We start from the raw sequence: 9,234 nt of genomic DNA, 5'->3' as shown, positions 1-9,234 counted from the left end.
GACAGGAACTAAATGGTAGAAATAAAGGGTATTTGAAAGACCTTACAATGCTATCACGGAAAAAAAATCTATAAAACTTATAAAAAGTGTTGAGTCATATACGAGAAAATTATTTTAAAGATATGAATAAGCTAGCAAGAGAGTCAGAGAAATTCCTAAGGCCCAGCAATAAAGATGAGGAGGAAAACCAGAATGGGGGGAGACGTCGCTGTGACTTCAGCGATTCCGGGGGCACTGCCAGTCTCAGCATCAAAGAGGGTGCCTTCAGTCGTCATGAAGGGGCAGAGCAACACACACGGCTTTGAACCGCTGCAAAGCATCAAGGTTTTATTGAAATTCTCTCAAAAAGCCAGTCCCGTTGAAGGAAGGAAACTGCAGTGGGGGGAAAAAACAGTGGGGGGAAAAAAAAAAAAGGAATTGAGAATAATTCTGGTCACTGTCAAAGACAGACAGTACGAAATCTGTCTTCCCCTGACTGAACAGGATAAAAGTCACACCTGGGAACGGGCGACGACAGGCTTGCTTTCAGCCTAACGTGCAAATGTTTAGTTTTTTTTGTGTGTGTGTTGCAGGAAACATCAGGTGAAAAAAAATTCATATGAGCGGTGCTGAGTTTAAAATAACCCCAGGACACCTAGCGAAACAAACACAAAATTCTGTAGAGAAACACGCTGAGATGCCTTCGCAGCCTAATTTAATCACACGAGAAGAAAGCCTCGGGAGCAGGGTTCAGCAAAACGACGAATGGCAGAAACGTCCCCGCAAGTCCCCGTTATTGAATTAGCACCTGTAGACATCGGTTCGCATGTTTAAATTATCGGGGAACTACAAATGGAAGCGAGCGCAAAGAACATGCCAGATTGGAAAAAGACAAGGCAAATTTAAAAGGGAAACAAAATACATATTAAATAAATAAAAATAATTATATAATTATCCATTAACGTAACGTAATTATATATATTTTTATATTCTTTGAAGGAATATCTTCTTTCAGACGCAGTGGCTGTATTAAACAGCAGATTAGGTATTACATACAGCTGAAGAGTGAATTGGTAAGCCAGGTCATAGAGACAGAGAGAATAGTAAATGGGGAAAAGATGAGAACAACTTTCAGCGAGTTGCAGAAACGGAAGTCTGATTCAGAGAGAGGATTTCTGAAGATTTTCTATAAGTATGAAGATGTGACTAGTACTCCATTTTTAAACATGCAATTCTAAAAAACTCACAAAGATGTGCACAAAAATTATATACAAGATGCTGAAATACAGCTATAATTATATATATAATTGTGTACATATAATATACCTATATACGTGTGCAAATACATGTATGTGTACATAACATATGCGTGTATGTGTACTGAATGACCTTCAAAAGACAGTGACAAATTACATGTGTTAGATTCATAAAATGAACATACTAGAGAGGACTGGATCAATACTGGATTTACAGGAGCTATGTGACTGCATGTATCCACAGGGATAACGTTCAAAACCTTACTGAAACAAACAGCACATTGCAGAATGATCCTTTCGGTAAGACACTATAAAAAGTTCCAGACTCGTAAAATAATATTGTCTTGTTGTGGGATTATGCACATGAAGTAGCAGTGTAAACACACACAACAGAATGACGAATGCCAGTTCAGGAGTTTCTAACCTAGCATGTGGCATGTGTGTACATAGAAATGATTAAATAAACAGCAGTTTTTAATGTTTTCTTTCTTTTCCTGGAATATTGGGTATACACACACACTTATATATACTTATATGTTTATAAGTGTATTGATTTGTATATAAATCTATATTTACATATATTCATTTTTTACATTATCCTCTGTCCCCTCAGGTGTGACATAGTTCACCACTTTGTGACAGAGACAACGGTGCTTAGTACTGGAGGTAGCTGTAGGCAACACTTTAAGATGTTTTTCCTCTAAAGAGGAGCAGCATAGAACTGAGAAATTGTAAAGGGATAGATAAGATTAAGAGAAGTCGCTTTGTTTTTGTGTTATAAACGTGTTTGTACGCGTAGGGGAATGATCCATTCCAAAAATGATTGCTGGGCGTGTGGACAGAGGAGCCCAGTGCAGGAGCCCAGTGGAGGAGGAGCGTGGGCCTTCTCCCGTTCCGACTGCCCACGCTGCACGGATGATCGGGACCACTGCCGCTTCTTCTGCCTGGCATCTCTGTGTCACTCTGTGCCGTTCTGTGCACTCGTGGTGGGAAGGTCAATGCCAGCGCCTTTCTTTTGATATTCCGAGCTGTGGGCACGTAGCTGTCAGGCCAAGGCGAGCCCTGCAAACATTCAGTTGTTTCAAAAAGATAACACTTCATTTCTGTTCTACGTGATAATCCAAGCTGGTCTGCTTTGCAGGGTCATCCAGAGACTTAGGGTATTTTCCTGTTATTTACATACCATCCATTAAGGACTTGCCTCATCTGCTTGAAAAAGCTGATTTTCATGCGTGCTTGCATTCCAGCTACACAGAGGGCGGAGGGAGTGGGCACATGGGCTCATGACAAGGCTGCAGATTCGCTCATGACGAGGCTGCGGATTGGCCCACATCACTCATACCAGAGGAGAACCTTGGCAGAGGGCCACATGTGGGGGACTGGGAAGCTGAGAAAGGTAGCCATGAGCTCGGGAAGCAAGGAGGAGGATTTCGTTAGACAACTTATGTTCTCATCTCATTTAGTCAAATCTCTTTTCTATCTGGGATGTGAATCTTGACCTGGTGACACAGGGACCTGAGCAGTTTAGTTGTGCCATGAATAAAGTGAACTCTGGTTTCAGCTTCATGGATCATTGAAGAGCTTCAGATCCAGTCTTTTCTCGTGAAGCTTTCGGCTTTCTCTCGGCTCTTTTAGCCTCTTCGATATACATTTTCTATTTCTCAAGTCAGCCAAATTTGCTTAATGTGGCTTGCATACGGAGAACCCTAACAATTACGAAACAGAACCTGAAAAAAGGAAGTTATTGTCTCTAAGGTACAATGTGTTGGGGCCCTACTCATCATCCATATGCAAAACATTTGAGTGTATCCACGTCCAAAGCTCCCAGCATCAAAAATGTCTAATAAACCAAATATCATTTTTTTTGTAATAATACTTTTACTTTTTAACCTTGGTTATTAGTGTAGTACTATCACTTCTTACTCGTTTTTTTTTTTTTTCCTAATTTGAAACTTAATTTAACCTTCTCTTCTAACTTAAATGTGTGAATGGCTTTGAGCGTATTTGGAGGCATGTGTTTAAAATGCAACTGTACCTTAAGTTCCATTTGACTCTCAGATTAAACGTCACCGAATTACAGCTCTTTGTATTTCAGGTCTATTAGGAAAGAGTCTTTCTTTCTAGAAAACTTATTTATGTCTTCTTAGAATGGGGCATTTAAACTGCTTGCTATAATAAAATTGGTGTGTACTTAATTACCCAAAGCGTGAAAACTTATAATTAAAGTTTCAGATCGAAAAAATATAGGCCCCTTGGGACTTTTGTGTCATGTATTTTTGAAACACAAGCACATATTTTACTTTCATGCTCTAAAAATAAGCACTTTGTATTATTGGGGGTTATGTAGTTTTGATTTATCTATATAATTTTTATTTTAATTATCAGATGTAAAATGATGCTGCTTCACTGGCATAGATCTAAACTGACACAGATTTGTATACTATTGAGTGATGTTTTAATGATTTGCAAATGATTTATACCACAAAGAACAGTGATAGAGATTTACCGAGTCCTATAATTTTTGGTCTACAGGTTTTGCTGGGGATTCTACCACGGCGTTAGTGAACTAAACACCAAACGTTAAACAAATGCTAAAAACACGAGGGTTTAGACATCTAGTAAGTCAGGATATGTTTTTGTTTCCCTGAAGTAATATCGTGGAAGATAAGTTTTGTTCAGAAAAACAAAACTGGTTGTTTATTTTCTGTCTACTCTTCCTTAGAAAAAGTAATTTCTGAGTTCTGAGCTAAAGGAGGAGTAAATAAAAGCGCTGATGGAAATAGCTTTAGAATTGATTAGTAATAATTTTTCTCTCTTCAAATTATCATAGTGAACTAAATTATGAAACTATCGTAAATCTCCACAAAGAAAAATTTTAATTAAAACGTAAAAGCCATTTAAGCAATCACACACAGAAGATTACAAATGTAAATTCTTTTGTTATTTTCAATATAAATTGTTATCATTCGATTGGTCAACCTTGTAATTTTAGTATATGAAACCACTTTAAATGCAAATTCAAATGACTATATTCAATTATTTGTATGTATTCATTGTTATTCAGTACATAAATATATGGAAACTTAGAAGTAAATATTACAAAGTCCTGCTTTTAAAAATATTTTTTTTTTACTTTCTCATATTTAAAAAATATGTTCCATCAATTTAATCTATGTTTGGGAAGGGAAAAACGTGGTCATATTTAATTTGCTTAAGCTTGGAATAACATTGAAAAAAAATGAAATTTAATGCTTACATGACCATACTTGGAATAGAAATGCTAGTTAATTCAAAGGCCATTTGGCTGAGCAAAGTTGACAAAACAATGAACTTTTTAGATATTCTGTCACCAGTGACTTTGACATTCACTCCTATACAAAGCCCTTCTAAGAGTTTTCTGTGGGTAATATAATGCATGTTGGATGGATGGGTTCATCCATAATTTTAATTTTAATTTTTATTCAAAGTTTCATTAGAATTTCAATATTGTAATGAACCATAAACATCTTAAGGAACCTTCATATCTTAAGTTTTATCTCATATTTAACATAAATCATAGCTACTCCCTTTTTCTGACTCTTACTATTTTAACAAATTGTATAATGTTCATATTCAGTATGTTGTTTTTCAAAGTTGTTAACATAATTGACACCACACTTTATATGCCTTCCTTTCCTCTTCTGGGACGTATACATGAAAGAAAGTCAGGAACATGAGAAGCTTGTACAAACTCAATGGTGTCTTAAACTCACTGCACCAAAACAGATCACTGATAGAGAACATATTTCTGCAGTAAACATGAAACTGGCATAAAATTTAGTTTCTATTAATAATGAAAAAATGTCTTTATTGGACCAAATGTCATTTAGTAGGGTGTGATTTATAGTCCTGGTGTTTGAAGAATACTTTAGTGAGGTCATATCTCATAACAGATGAGATCAGCCGTAGCTTCTTTCTCGGACATGACACAAAACGATTGTTATAAATTCTTTTCCACGAATTTCTCAAGGAAGTTTAAATAAGGCCTCCTAAGTAAGAACACAGGACCAGTGAAATTCAGGAGGGCTACTTGGTCCCTGATATGTAAAAGAAATCTCAGTGTTGTCTCCAGAAAGAAAAACACATGGTTTCTGATGATTCTTCACTGTCCATCACTAAATATGATTTCAGAGATTCCTTATATCAAGGACTGAAGATATCAAACAATGGTCCATTTGTCCAGAACACGTTTCTCTACGATCCTTCAGGGAATCTCTATCTATAATCCTGGAGGTTAACACCTGCTCTCTACTTCTCCAGGTTCTTTCTTACTATCAGGTGATACGGGAAGAGATGAGACCAGCTGGATCAGATTGGGCCGAAATACCGCTGTTGCGGTTTTCAGGTTCTGGGCAGAAGACAGAAGGCTGACAAGTAGATGGTCCTTTCTTACCGCGATCCAGAGGGAAGTTAAATAGTGGAAAAAAGGAAGTAAAAACCTAGTTTTGTATATAGCGTTGGGTGCTAGTCCTTGATTTTCTGGAATAAGCTTATTTTAAGTAGTGAGAGAAAACAGTATCTAATGATATCATATCAGATACCCTGGCAAATGTCAAGACATAGTCCTTATTCCCCTTCCCTTTGCTCCTCAGCTGAAAAAATAACTAAGCCATGTTAGACCTCACTTTTCAGTATTAAGAAAAAGGTGAAATACAAATTCTTTTTGAAGGTTTACAAATAAACACATGAAACATAATGGTTGCATTTAAATCTGAAAAATTGTAAAAAGTGATGCTTCGCTGACTTCATGTGATTCTGTGTTCTCTATTTGTGTTTATATAGATTTTGTCCTACCGTATGTTTATCAGGATTTTAAAATCCTGGATTTAGCATTTGGAAAGCAAAATACGATATTATTATTTCAGGATAAGAGTGTCCTGGATGCAATAGCAGCGTTGAAGGCATTTCCCTCACTTGTAGAGTCACGCTTTCCTTCGCTTTCCACTGCTACTGAGTTTTTCAGCTTTAAACATTACAAAGATGTAGACAAAATTCACGGTGACATATTTTGCCCAATTATTTCCAGCATTTCGGATTGTAGTTTCGAGATAGAGACACACAGACAAGGAATAAATTCTTTGAAATAATTCTTCCGTGAGCTTTCTTTCCTGGCACAACTAATTATTGCTGCTACTCAGACCGATTCCATTAAGCTAATATAAATGACCTCGTGGCCTTTTGCATATGATTTCTGACATAACTTTGACTCATTTGCTCTCAAAAATAGTATTTTCCCTTTTAAGAAATACAGTGGTTTTCATAGTTGCATATTTACAACTTCAAGGATTTCAGTAGTAAGCAAACTGGAACAACCTTGACAGGACCAGCGGGTATAAAGGTGCAGCCGAGTCGCTGAAGATTCTGTCCAGACATTTACAAAGCATCGGCAGCAGCTAGTTTAAAGACCTGGTGGTTTCTGATAGGAAAGTGTCCCGACTCTCCTAGGAAACACGGCCGAGTTGAATCACACCGACTTCTCCCTTAGAATCTTCTTTCCTGGTCAAAAAAAGGTCTGATACCTGTTGTGCTGGATCAAGTCATCCTAGATCCGAAGCGACTGATTAAATCAGAGTTGCTGTCCATTAGCCTCGCTCTCTTTTTAGTTAAACTGTCTTCATAATTTTACTTTCACGCAGTCTCTTGTGAAAATAATCTGTAAAATCAAATTCAAATATGCTTCTTTAACGTCTATGTACTTTTGGTCTTGTTGGCACAATACGTGTTGCATTTTAGTATATTACTCATCTGGAATAGCATCTGGTTCAGCCATGACATATTCTGCTTTCTAGAAGAGGATGTCAGGGTCCGTCTGTTTATCTGCTCCATCTGCCTATATCCCGCCTTGAAGAAACACTACAGTATTATGGAAAAGTGCTAGAGAAGGACATTTAAACCCTAGTTGGTGGTTTTAGCCAGTATATTGCTTTATGATATTGCTCGTCATTTAACACACTAGAACTCAGCTTCCCTCCGTGTGTCGGTTTCCCTGCTCACTCAGGGTGCTGTCCTCAGTAACTTCTATGTAGGAAACAACTTGAAAAGCACAGAAGTAGACTGTGAACTTGAACAATTATTTCATCATATGTTTCATACCGTGTAGGTGATACAAACCATAATCGGGTCCAGAGGGTCGCATACATGGAGATGGATGGGAAGTAGACATTGGTGGTGAGCACAGTACAGCGTAGACGGATATTGAATTATAGTGTTTACAACTGAAACTATACGATCTTATTAACCAGCGATACTGCCATAAAAAAAAAAAAGAAAAAAACAAACGAAGAAACAAAACCAAAAAACAATAGCAAACAAAAATTTAAGAAACTAAACGTAATGATAGATATTGGCCTTGGGACCAGTATGGCAGGGACGGTGATGCTTTGAAGACCGGGAAGCAGGTCATCGCGAGCCCCGGTTTGGCATGTCCAAATCCTGCTGCCTCCTTCTCCTCGTCAGCTGCCACGTGCTCTGTCTCTTTCATGGATCCGTCGTTTCGCACGTTTATTTCCGGCTCCATCCGCCTTTTCCGTTTACCCGACTTCCTCACACGTTCCGGTTTCCCATCTGGTCCGCGACCTGCCCCACTTCTCACCATGTGGTTCTGCATCCCTCTCAACGTTGTTCGGGAGAAAGGGTACAGGGGACAAGCTAACCCCATGCAGGCACTGCTGGCTTCCGTCACTTCACCCAGGGGCCTGCTGGGAACAATGAGACCCCTACAGCCGCCACAATTTGCCATTTTCGAATAGAGCTTTCTGCTCTACTTATCACCTATTATCTATTGAACAAATTCAAAATCAGACCAGATGCTTCATTTCTTAATGAAGTTGGATAAATTTCATCTGTTCTTTCATTGATTAATTCATTCATTAATCAACATAAGAAACGCATACATCAAGAGCATACCACCCACCATGCCTGTTCCAAGTGCTGCAAACACACGAAGGTACCCGTCCTCGTGCGCATCCTGCCTCCGGGGTGCGTGGCCTCCGCGGGGTTGCCTGGGGATGGGAAATACAGCCCAGCTCCTCTGAGCCCTGTTGCTCACTGCGCCATCCACACCCCTTCTGCATCCTGGCAGCACTGGGAACAGAGCGATGGGGAGACCGTTCTCTCTGCCACGCCTACACACTAACTCCGCGCAGCCACGGGTGCAGCGAGGTCAGTACAGGATGCAGACGACATGGAGGAGGCTTCAGTGGGGTTTGAGGGGACGCCGGAGGTGGGCATCGGCCTCGGGCTCAGGGGTTTTCCTGAAAAGCTAATGAGGATTGTGTGGACTGAGATTTGTCGCATCGTGTGGGGTCTAGGACAGATGTGGAAAGATTGTTGTGCCCACAAGGGGCAGCTGTCACTTTGAAGCGGGAGTGAAAAACATAGATGCAGCCTTTCCTTACACGCCAATGTGCAAATAAGCAGAGAGTTTTGCTGAACTAGAGGAGGCGGTGGCAGGTCCCTTGGAAGGCTGTTCGTGGCTTGCCTCTCTTTAGCTTCTGTATTGAAAGTACCCCACCCCCCACCCACCTTATTTGTCTCGGCTTCTAGTTCTGTAATCCACGCGTTGGTTCTGGTCCCTTGCCATGTGATGCTCTGTCATCTGCTGATTGCATGTTCTCAAGGGACTAGAACCTCTGTCTATCTCCTCCTCCGACTTCTGCGAGCCACTGTAGAGTCTGACATGATCACAGTGCTTTGTCCCCCTGGGCGGGGTCACATTCTCCTGTGTTTTCTCAGCAGCTCTTTCAAGCTCTTAAAGATGGCTCAGTGATACAAAGGCAAACACAGACTTTACTGAGCACGTCACAGGAGACGGGGAAGGTGAGGGGAGGAGGGAGAGAAAGCACAGCAGGGTCAGCAAAGGACTTCTGGTCTCTGAGGTTTCATTTCCAGCTGCCCCAGTGCTGGAAGCCCTGGCCCATGGCCCCCCCTGCACTGAGTCTTCACCCCTCCCCCGGGACTT

Source organism: Pteropus medius, unplaced genomic scaffold (assembly GCF_902729225.1).
Source record: "Pteropus medius unplaced genomic scaffold, Ma_sr-lr_union100, whole genome shotgun sequence".
Taxonomy (NCBI): domain Eukaryota; kingdom Metazoa; phylum Chordata; class Mammalia; order Chiroptera; family Pteropodidae; genus Pteropus; species Pteropus medius.
Note: the sequence above shows the minus strand (reverse complement) of the source record.